This window comes from Triticum aestivum, chromosome 7D (genome assembly GCF_018294505.1).
Source record: "Triticum aestivum cultivar Chinese Spring chromosome 7D, IWGSC CS RefSeq v2.1, whole genome shotgun sequence".
Classification (NCBI taxonomy): Eukaryota; Viridiplantae; Streptophyta; class Magnoliopsida; order Poales; family Poaceae; genus Triticum; species Triticum aestivum.
The window spans coordinates 236,535,566-236,547,812 of NC_057814.1; the positions used below are offsets into that span (position 1 = coordinate 236,535,566).

At 48.1% G+C, this 12,247-nt stretch overlaps 1 protein-coding gene across 1 annotated transcript in view; it reads right to left on the reverse strand.

Annotated features, from left to right (window-relative positions):
- Nucleotides 1-12,247, reverse strand: part of LOC123171056 (uncharacterized) — a 55,659-nt gene that overhangs the window by 14,924 nt on the left and 28,488 nt on the right. The gene's annotated exons all lie outside the window — the stretch shown is intronic.

Consider the following 12,247-nt stretch of genomic DNA (forward strand, 5'->3'; position numbering starts at 1 on the left):
TTTTCTGAAGACCGTGTTGTTACTCCCTTAGATACTGCCATCACGCTCTCCAATTCAAATGGCTGATAAACAAGAAAAGTAATTGAAAGTATAGACATTGTATGATAGACAGGTGCAATGGATAGTGGGGAATAAAAGAGGGCATGAAATAATTCATATTTATGTTGTCTAACCAAACAGGATAGCATGACACAATTTCACATATATGATGGCTAACTAAACAGCATAGCATGACACAATTTCACATTATGATGGCTAACTAAAAAAGATGGAAAGACATAGTTCAAAATATGAGACTATGTAAACAGGATGACATGACATAACTATATAATGTGTTTATTAAATAGGTTGGCATGCCATAATTCACATACATTCACGGATAGAATGCCATAATTCAAAATATGATGACTGTAAACACTAAACAGGATGAGATGATATAACTATATGATGTCTTTATTAAATGGGTTGCCATGCCATAATTCAGATAGATGATGTGTATGTACTATGTAAACATGATGGCATGATATAATTCAAATATATGATTTATATAGTAAGCAAGTAAGCAGATGGCAATCCATATATGATGTAAAAACTAAGCAATGCAAGACAACATGCATGACATGGGTAATATAACCCTGCCAAGTTTGAGCATAGACCCCAGGGGGGAAATAAGACTGGTCATCAGTCTCTGAATCCTCCTCTGAGGAGCTCTCTGTAACCAGCAAGATGTCTGCTTCAGCAGGTAGCATTGTCTGCTCTGAATACCTTGTTTTCACTCCAGATACTTCCATCACCACTTCAAATGGCCGATGCACAGGAAGAGTAGTTGAATATACAAACGTTGTCGACAAATGGAACACGTAATACAAAAAAATGATAGCATGATATAATTCACATACATGATGATTGGCTAATGTCGGAGTAAATGGCCACGGGTAGCCCAACCGACTACCCCTGGTTCTTCAGAAAAATTATCAGGCCTTTGGGCCTTCAAGCACTCCAGGCATTCGGGCCGCCTTCCCTGGCCGGCTACCTCTGAAGCCGACTCCCGGAAGGCGACCCTGCCTCAGCAACCCCTCCCCAGGACGATTACAGGGTGGCCGACTCCAAGAAGCCGGCCAAGAAGGCCGCCGACTCCAAAGAGCCGGCCAAGACCACAACCACTCCAAGCCACTCCCACATAACGGCGACAAGACGGGGTGTGGCCACAGTGCGGCCCACTACCCCCGAAGCCCGAGCGGGCATGGCTACAGGAGGCCGTACGGGGCGGCCGTCTCCCGTGCGGCTCGGCACTGTAGCCATGCCAGCCTCGACGTCATCCACGACCGACTCCTGTACGGCCCAAGGGCGGCGGGCCCCTTCAGCCAGAGAGAGGCGTGAAGACGGCCCGGCCTCTCCCAGTCGGCCAAGGGCATAGCCGGCCCCCAGAAGCCGGCTACTCCCTTCCTCGAAGCAGGAGCCCCATTAAGGAGACAAGACGAGGTAAGGCTACAGTGAGAGCCCCCGAGGCGGCCCACTGTAGCCACGCTTACCTCGACAAAGCCCTCGTCATCAGAGGCGAGGCTACAGTAAGCAGCCGCCGACAAGGCCCTAGGCGGTGGGGCCGGCCTGTCGACCAAGGAGCCGGCAGCCGGCGGGACCCACCAGCCAGCGGGACCCAATTGCTGGCGGAGAAGCCGGCAAGCGTAGACACTGACGGCTGGGACCAACTCCCAGTCGGATTACCATTGTACCCCCGGGGGGTAGGCCTATATAAACCCCCCGGAGCACCCATGCAAAGGGTTGGCCTCTGAGCATAGTTGGCTTCCAAGCATAGCACACACACCATAGATAGAGGGAAGCAAGAGCTAGCCTTGTTCTTCTTCCCCCTTGATCCCAAACAGCTCTAGGAGCGATTGTAGCTACCCTTTCTCGATCTAGTGATCATGCGGAGACCCCGCAGAGCAGGACTAGGGGTGTTATCTCCTCGGAGAGCCCCGAACCTGGGTAAGATCCGCCGGCGTGCATGTCTTCGCCTCATCCCGTTTCCGGGCACCGGCGACGTTTTATTGGCTCCCACAATGATAAGCCATCCCTTGGCATATGTCGCACCAACCACCCGACAGCTAAACAGCATGGCATTGCATAATTCACATATATAATGCCTTTGCAACAAGATAGCATTGTATAATTCACATATATAATGTCTTGCAACAAGATGGCAATGCATAATTCACATATATGGTAATTAGACACTGAACAGGTGGCATTCACACAAAGCATGTCTAAACTAATCAAATGACATAGCAATGCGAGACACCATACGCACGATATGAGCAACATAACCCTGTCAAGTTAGAGCATACACCTCAGGGGGGGAATAGGACTGGTCATCTGTCTCTGAATTCTCCTCTGAGGAGCTATCCGTAACCAGCGAGATATGCGCTTCGTCAGATAGCATAGTCTGCTCTGAAGACCTTGTTTTCACTCCAGAATTTGCCATCACCGTGTCAAATGGCTGATGCGCACGAAGAGCAGTTGAATGTATTAACATTGTTGACAAATGTAATATGTAACGGAAAAAAAAGGATGGCTTGATATAATTTACATATAAGATGACTGGCTAAGCAGGATGGCATTGCAAAATTCACATATATGATGCCTGGCTAAACAAGATGGCGTTGCATAATTCACATAAACGACGAATAAACTAAACAGATGGCATTCGCACAAAGGATGTCTAAACTAAGCAGATGACATATTTGATGTATAAAGTAAGCAATGCAAGACACCATATGCATGATATAACCAACATCAGCATGCCAAGTTAGAGCGAAGACCTCAGGGGGTAAATAGGAGTTGTCTTCTCCTTCTGAATCCCCCTCAGAACAGATATCTTCCTCTCGATTACAATCCGAAATGCATGGAGGGGGGCTGCCTTTGCGCCTACCATGGAGCGACATCTGCATGAAATTTTATTGGCACGCAAGGCTCGTCTCTTTTGCTGTACATGTTCAGTTCCATTGTTTACAATAAATGTCATGCATAGGAATAAAACATAGTGAGATTATGTAAGGAGTGCATGCAGAAATCCAGAGTGATGGTAGCAACCTGTGGATAGACCCAAAACCAATAATGGCAGGTAGATAATGGCTTCAGTTAAAAAATACAGATAATGGCTTCTTTACTGTTTGTTTCCCACCCAACATGAAACTCATAGTAGACACCGGAGATTAACCAGATAGTAGATAGATACTATTGATAGCGGCCCCGATATGTACCCCACAACCATTTAAAAACTCAAGTTTGACCATTAGTTTGGAGCTGACTCAGAGTCTAATCAGTGAACAGGACAATAAAGTAGCATGTAATATTAAGCGATGCATAACGTAAGCAGACACGAAAGAGTGTGACCTCTCTTGCGGACCCGTGTAGTCCTCGAGGTCATCTGCTCGGTTGATGATGGTAATGCAGTTTTCATGGCTGCCAGCGGCGGGGAAGAAGATCTGAGGCGGCGAAAGACAGTATGGAGGCCGGATCCCTGCTATGCTGGACCCTTCTGTCGTTGGAGCAGCTGAGTTGGGGTGGACGACGGCGCAGCAGGAGCGGGACAAACCACGCAAGGTTTTCTTTGACAACTATCTGTAAGAGAAGTAATTCTGTAAGGGCTCGTTTGAATTGGAGGATTCCAACAATGCAGGGATAGGAGACAGGAATAGGATAGGAATGCACGTGCAAAACAGAGAATTTAAAAACACAGGATTTCTGCCAATCTGGGTGTTTGATTCACAACAATTGGAAGATCACAGGATGCAAAGAAGCATGGTGAGATTAAGTCAAACCACAAGAAAATGTACGGTTATAATGCTATTATGCTACTATCTCTTAGTCTTGTGCTTCATGAATAGGAATTTGAAAAGGAGGACAAGTGAAAATTAAAATTCCTACGTTTTTTCTTTCAAGGAGACACTAAAGGAACAAATCCGTGTGCTCAGTGGACAATATATATAACATGTAGAGTAAAAAAGAGATGCAACAAGTGTACAACCTCTTTGGCGAAGCCATGTCGATCTCAGCGTGATTGGGTTGGCCGGTGAGGATGCTCCGGCTGACTTTGCTGTCGGAGGAGGGGAAGAAGATCTTAGGCGTCTGGAGATGGAGCCCGAGGTACTGCTCCGCTGTGATGGAGGGTTTCGTCGTTGGAGCAGCTCCGGTGAGTTGTACGACGCCAAGGCTGAAGCAGGACAAGAGAGACAACGAACAACGTTAACCTGTGTGGAATTCTAATAGCATCTCCAATACATGACGTAAAATACATAACCACAAAGTGCTAGATGTAAAATACATCAGCCGCTCATCTCTGAACTTAACTGTCGAAACTGAACTTAACTGTCGAAACTGAACTTAACTGTCGAAACTGAATTTTGCTGTCGAAACTGAACACACTAGCAAGGTGAGGCTACACGTCGGTCGACTGACTTTTTCATCTTTGGTCAGTCGATTTTGCAGCCGTTGGATACGAAATCAAGGGCCTACGGTTCATCTTCAACCTCCACCCCCCTGAGCCGCCAGCCACCACCGGCCAAACAGCAGCCCCCCGCGCCGCCCCGCCCGCCCCGAAAACACTCCCCACCACCGATCCGCCGCCGCCCCAGCCATCCCTCTAGGCCCCCCCGTGCCGAGCTTTTTCTCCGGCGATCCCCACGCCACCGCCCCGCCAACGCCCCGCCACCGCCGGCGACCACCGCCCCCATCCTGAAGCCTAAGATAGATAGTGGGGTACCTCTCCGGCGAGCCCCCCTCCCCGCTGTGGCTGGTTCTTCCTTCACCCCGGCGAGCCCCCCCACCCCCTGAAAATTGACTGACCCAAAAGTCGATTCAGTCGACTGAAGTGTAGCTAAATCGGAGCAGCATCGCAAGCAAGAGCAAGAGCGAGAGCAGCGCGAGCAAGAGCAATAGCAAGATCAGACCAGGCAGGGGACCGAGAGCAAGAGCAGAGCAGCAGCACGAGCGAGAGCTAAAGCAGTAGCAGCTCCTACTGATGTGGACGTCGCCGCCGAGGGAGCGACGCCGTGGAGGAAGTGGCCGGCGATGCCGCTGTGGATGGAGCCGCGCCGTGTCGGCTCGGGACCGAGCGCCGGCAGCACCGTGAGATCGAATCAAGAAGAAAATGCGGCGATTAGTGTACAACCTCTTTGGTGGCGCCGATTAGGCCGCAGCTTCATCCGAGGAAACGGTGATGATGATGCTCTTCCGGTGGTGCAGGTGAAGACGGCGGTGTGGGAATGGAGGTGGCGCGAAAGACGAGGGGAACGTCGGGGCAGCTCCTTGGAGGTGGAGGACGGGGTGGCTGAGCCGGCGGGACGATGAGATCGACGACGGATCCTCATCCGGTACGGTGGATGAGGGACGTCGAGGTGTTGCTGTGGACGACGTCGTCGGGGAAGAGGCTCCGGCTGGGTGGCGGACGGAGCAGGGTGTGGGGTTTCGTCGCGGGTTTTCGCGGCCTCGGTGTACGAATGGGTGGGCGGATGGGATGGCAGTGGGGAACCATGGCTTAGAGACGCGCTTGTCCGAAATGTGGGGTAAGTTACGAAAGTACCCCCACCGATTTGAGGCGGTTCTTTCGGTTCAGGGGTACCACAGGCATTTCGCGTGTCGGGATTTCACAGGAGGTGGGAGTTTTCGCGCGCGTTGTAATTTCGGAATAGCAAGGCGCGGGTTGAGATGGAGGGAGTTGTCGGAGCACAACGAGACAAAGATATATCTTAAATATTTCGGGCTAACAAGGCGCGGGTTGAAATTTCCGGACAAGCCTAATGTGTACTGTACCAAATCAATGCGCACTACAAATGTCATTCAAAACTTTGAATTCATGTTATGTTCAATTAAAATATTTCGCTACGTGTATAATGCATGCAACCTACTACTCAAATGAACGTTTTAGTGCATTCCAAACGTATATACTACCGCTTCAATATGAACTAAATTTGAATTCGTTTGTCTATTTGAATAAGATCTACAGTAATGATTGTTGTGAAGTCAAAGCATTTGAATTCGTTTCTCTGTTTTAATAAGATCTACAGTCATCATTATTGTCAAGTTAAACCATCGTTTGTGTATTATCTTCACAGCACACCACATCATTAGTCTCGAGTTACATATGAACTATCTGTACTATATGAACTCGAACTAGATTTTTTTGAATCCACTTTATTTTGATTTCAAATCACATTACATTTCTAGCTCTAGCTAGATCTTCATAATCTAAACCATGTCTCATATGTATAATGTGTTTATCACATTATGTATGGTGCCCCGCCCCCTACGCCTACAAGTATTTAGATGTGAGTTGCAAACACCACACATTACCACAAATTCAAATAAAATGTGAGAATGTTCGATATATAGTATTGTTTAGATTGTTCGATATTTAGTTGTAAGCTGCAAACGCCACACATTATCACAAATTCAAATAAAATGTGAGATTGTTTGATGTATAGTATGGTTTAGATTGTTCGGCATTTAGCTGTGAGTTGCAAACGCCATGCATTATCACATTATGGTATAACATGTGCACAGCACGTGTATCACCGCTATATTCATGCATGCAATGTTTAAAACACTATGATCTCCTATTCAAATATATGAATCCGCTTTCATATCAAATTATGATCTTTGTTAGTCTCTTACACCCACACAATCCTCTAACCTTTGTAGCTACCACTAACTTTCTCTCGTGCATGCACACGCCCTCCTCGCCCTCCCCCTCCCTCGGCATTCTATCCACCGGGCACATTGATTTTTCTCTTTAGGTCGTTCTCCCAGAGTCTCCACAACTCCTTTTCGACACACACCGATCGATAAACCTCTCCAGCGATGCCCGCCTACAACATACACACACCCCTTCAATCTCCTCCTTTATGTGTCCTTGCCTTGTGTCTCTCATACGGTCAGACACACGTGTAAACTCTTGCCCCTCTTTTCATCGATCTCACAACCGCACACTCCTCCCCCTATCTAGCTAGTAGTTGGGCCTCTCGCACCACCTCCTAGCTCCATTCTCTCTGTCTATCCGTCTCGCTGGGCCTTATTTGCCTCTAACAAATGGACGTACACCGACCGATCTCTCGCTATACATATAGCTAGCTAGGTCCTTATAACTCGTTTTTACCCACACGTCAATCGATCTACCTCATTAGTTGCGTCTCTCCCTTCCTCCGACAAACAACAATTGATCTACCGATCTAGTTAGGTTTGCTTACCAAACACATGGTTCCCCTTCATCATCTATGGATGCGTCCCGACAGATCTATCACGCACAGGCACACACAGAAACACATCCCCACTCTTATTGATAACATTGCAGTTCCACCCTCAGTTTGTCTAGTAGGCCTCTCCCACCATCTTCGAGAAGAAACTCCATCACCCATCCAGCACTCTACCCCTCTCCCTCCCTCTCCCTCCCTCTCTCTCTCTCCTCTCTCTCTCTCTCTCTCTCTCTGTCCCATCATATTTCCCGTCCTTCAGTTATGTATGGATGTCGACCGATCTCCCTCAAGACATAGCTGGGTCTCTCCTTCTCAACACATATACGACTCGTTCTACCTCTATAGTTAGGCCTCTGCCTACCCCTCCCCCCACCCCCTCCCCCCACACACACCGATACATCGAGCGCTCTAGTCATGTCTCCCTGCGACACACAAACTTGACATGTGCCCTCTAACATTCCGGTAGGCCAGTCGCCCTATATCTTTGACTTGCACACACACACAATTTCGATGGCTCTCTTCATCGATCTCGCACCCACCCACTTGATCCTCTCTTCGACTCTATCGATAGCTATGACCCGTCCCTCTCTTCTCGTGGATTGCCCGACCCTCTATGTATGATATGGATAGGCCTCCATTTCACACACATTGCATGCAAAATTTTGTTTGAGATGTCATCGACACATATTCCCACAAATAATTCACGAAATCAACCCCCCACCACACCCCCACCCCAAAACAAAAAACACTCACGAACGCGGTTTGTATCTCTCACACACACCCACATAGGTGGGGGACGTGCACGAAGAGAAGAGGTGCATGCACGGCGCACGTACTCCCGTCTCTTTCCCAACCACACCCGCGCGGGTACACGGTGGAGCTCATTTCTGTACGAAAAAGGCAGCCCATGTGGTAATTTGGCACGTGTACTGGTTGTCCACTTGGTGGAGGGAGGATCGTCTACCACAGGTGAACAAACAAATTGCGACTTGACGTGTTATGTTAAAAAAGAGGCAAACCATGTGGGGCCTACCTTAGAGGCAAGGCTCTATACACTGGAGTACTTTTGATGTGTCCCGTCAACTCGCAGAACGAGGAGAAGCTTGCTTAGTACGCCGTCTCCCCCGCCCACGGGCGCGGTGGCTCGCAGGATGAGGTGAAGCTTGCTCCGCCTTACGCCCGCTCCCTCGCCCATGCGTGCGATGGCTCACAGGACGAGGAGAAAAATTTACTACTCCCTCCGTTTACTCCTCGTCCCTACTACCTTGGTTATGGAGATTATATCATATTGTTTGGAGTATATATGTCCTTTAGTAGATTTCAATATGAACTACTAGTACATACTCCAAACACTGATGTATATAGACGTATTTTAGAGTGTAGATTCACTCATTTTGCTCCGTATGTAGCACTCTCCCTCGCCCCTCGACCCTCGCCCACGTGGTGGACGTGCAGCAATTCATTCGGTCTCATATAGCCAGAACGATATATACTGCACTACCATTATTGCTCGACTTCCCGAAGAGGCGAAGAGCCAATCGCAAGGTTAATATTTTGGAGATGCCAAGCGCAAGGTTATAGGAGAACGAGTAGTAGGTGCCGCGTCATTTATAAATAAAGTTTTTTTTTCAGTGGCACGTACGCAATATGATAGGTTCATATGGAGAGAAAAGGAAACCGCTCCACTATATACATAGTCAGGACGGGCCAGCCTACACGGTTGCTTGCTGGGGTTGCTCTCTTCACACTCTCTCGCACAAAATGACTGTGGCCACATCTCTAACATCCCGGCGGATCACATCCGCTTTGGTAAGGGGTGGATGCTTAGTGTAGATGCGGTGGTCGTCGCCGACGGCAAAAACCCACTGTCGGCACGTCCCGATCAGGGGTCCCTGCCGTTCTCTCTCACAAAGCCGGTGAGGTTTCCTTCGTCCCTTGCTCACTGCCGCGACGTGGGCAGTTGCCGCCTCCCGCCGCTCTCCTCAAGGTTGAGCTACGCCCCTCAGGTACAACTCCCTTTACAGCCGGCTTGCACCACTGCTCCAGCTGCCCACATCACTCCCTGTGGATATTTCTCTACTTCTTTGCCCCGCACATACCTCTACTGGCTTCCACGTATTGTATTTGTGATGAGTTTATGTCTCATCAACTAGTCCCAGTAATCTTATTCTAATCACGCTTCTTCAATTTCTTTGCCACAGGGATGCTCATCTCGATTTTGGTGAAACTGCACAAAATGATCCGATGGTCAAAAGGTTGCAAACTTCATTTATTAGGAAGCTCGAACGTTGCCAGCAAATTGAAGCCTGGTCAGGGTTCACGGTTCAAGGGCTAGGGACTGCATGGATCGTTTTTTCTTTAGCTGCCTCTGTTCCAAAATAAGTGTCAACTTTAGTAGTAGTACAACTTTGTACTAAAGTTTGCACAAAGTTGAGACACTTATTTTGGAACGGAGGGAGTACATATTTGCTATGATCTATCAATCATTGAGATGCAATAGCATGCATGTTAGTCTCCTTTGTATTTGATGAAATGTTGCAACGGGCAACCTTGGACGCAAGATACATGTAACAGAAGCTAGAAGCTTCATAGCATTGTACAAATTTATCTCGCTGATAAATTACAGTACGTACTATACTAGTACTTCCTCCGTTCCTAAATATAAGTCTTTGTAGAGATTTCACCATGAACCACATGCGGATGTATATAGATGCATTTTAAGTGTAGATTCATTCATTTTGTTCCATATGTAGTGGAATCTCTACAAAGACTTATCTACTAGTAATAGCTAGCCCCCACTACTAGGAATTCTCTATCCTCTCCTTGAGCCACATCATCAAAATTGAGAGGCTCTGCACTAAGCCACATGAAAGCATGCAGAAATACCGTGGCACATGCATGTGAGTGGGTTTTAAATCACATCAACATGTCTGCATCCAAGCATGCACCGGTAGCATGCATGTAAGTGAGCTTTTAAGTCCCATTAACATGTCAAAAAGAAAAATATAATCCCATTATGCAGTAGGAGTTGGCTGATCTTTTTTCCTTACGTGGGATGATCTAAATGATGATGGGAGTTTATTTAGTTTGGCTACCATATTTGTCATGCGGTTATAGAGTTTTTTTAGTTCTATGAAATCGATAATTTTGCGCAGAGAGATATACTGTTGTTCCGCGACAACGCGCGGGGACTCATCTAGTAATATTTAGGAACGGAGGGAGTACTATGTAAAGAGTTAGGTGTCGCACGGTGATAGTGTGAGGTGGGCCATGTAATCACTGAGCCTGTGTGTTTTCACTGCTCTTGCACGCCTCCGCTGTAAGAATGGAGAAAATTGTAATCTAGTAGTAGTACCTCCTTTCGCCGAAAGCGTGGGACATCCAGCAGTCCTACCACCTCAGTAATAAAGACCAATGAGCCGTTAAATCACATAGACCCAGCAGTAAGTTGGACGGACGAAGCAACCATCACTCTTGCGCCAGTGAGAGGTCGCGTCCGCTCTGCCCGGTCATGAATGCGACACCGATTCTTTGGAGCGGCGCTGACCGTTTCGGGCGGGAAGCGCGCGCGGGCGATGGAGGGGCTTTGGGTGGGCCAGGCTGGTCAGGAGCGGGCGTGGCAGCTGTCCACATGTCCCTACCGGACACGCCCGGAAACGAGAGGATGCACCAACTCTCGCGGCTAAAATCGTACTACACTACACAACATCTCTCTGTAGGAGTAGGTCGATCTGTCGCTCTCTCTAACACACACATGCTGTTAAACACACACACACACACACACACACACGCACATGCACGCACCTTGGTCCCGTTGCACCTTCTAACGTGACTTATTACACCTAGACGGAGGGAGTAGTAAGTATACGAGATACGGTGGCACACTGACTTAAGTCGAATACAAGTGCCCAAAATTTGTGTGCATGTTATAATAAGGATTCACTTAAAATAGTACATGAGCGAACAGAGGGATCAATTGGACAGTGTTCCCGAGCAGTAGCGAGATGTGTGAGGTAAGATACACCGCTGGCACTTTTAATTTTTCTTATTAATTTGTTTGTTTCACCCTCTGACTGGTGGGACCCAACGTACTACGTGGAGAGAGGTAAGGTGACTAAGGCTGCATTATTTCTGCACCACTGTGGATAGTCTTACCACCAAAGCCACATGACACGATTATGATTGAAATCCCAAGACTCCCACACACACAAAAAAACCACGGCATGCTTGTCACACGAATGCAGGAATGTATAAAAGGTTATTTCCCTCTCGTTGAACATAACGGGAGGGTTGTGTAGCTGGTTAGCCTGTTCGCTCATCAAACTTGAGGTCTCGGGTGGATTCTTTGACTGGTCAAAATGTTTTCTAGGGTTTGCACGCTTCACACACTCTCTCCAGTATATATATACACGCTGGAGCCTCAGCGCTTGTAGTTGCTCTCTTCACACTCTCTCGCCCTCTCCAGATCTAAACAAGACTTCGTTGGCCTCTCTCTCCCCTCACTGCTGCTCAAAGAGCCGGCAGGATCCGTCCGCCGGGAAGGGAAGGAGGCTTAACGCTGTCGCCGTCGGCGAGGGACTACCGGCGCAGCTGTTCACTTTCCACCCAGCGGCGGCGCGGGAGGGCCTCCAACCCCTTCTTCTTCGCCGCCGTCCCGTCGCCCACCGAACCACGCCCCAAGAACCTTAAGGTATAATTTACTTACTCCACATGCATTGCTCTAGCTGCATGTATACCATGAATCTAGGACGTGCTTCAAAGAGGAAAGGAGTGGGGGAAAGTTGTGGGAAAAGTTGTATATAGCATGAATCTAGGATGTGGTTCAAAGAGGAAATGAAGGGGGAAAGTTGTATAGCATGAATCTAGGACATGGTTCAAAGAGGAAAGGAATGGGGGAAAGTAGTGGGGAAAGTTGTATCGCATAAATCTAGGACGTGGTTCGAAGAGGAAAGGAAGGGGCAAAAGTACTAGTTCAAAAAGGAAAGGAAGGGACAAGG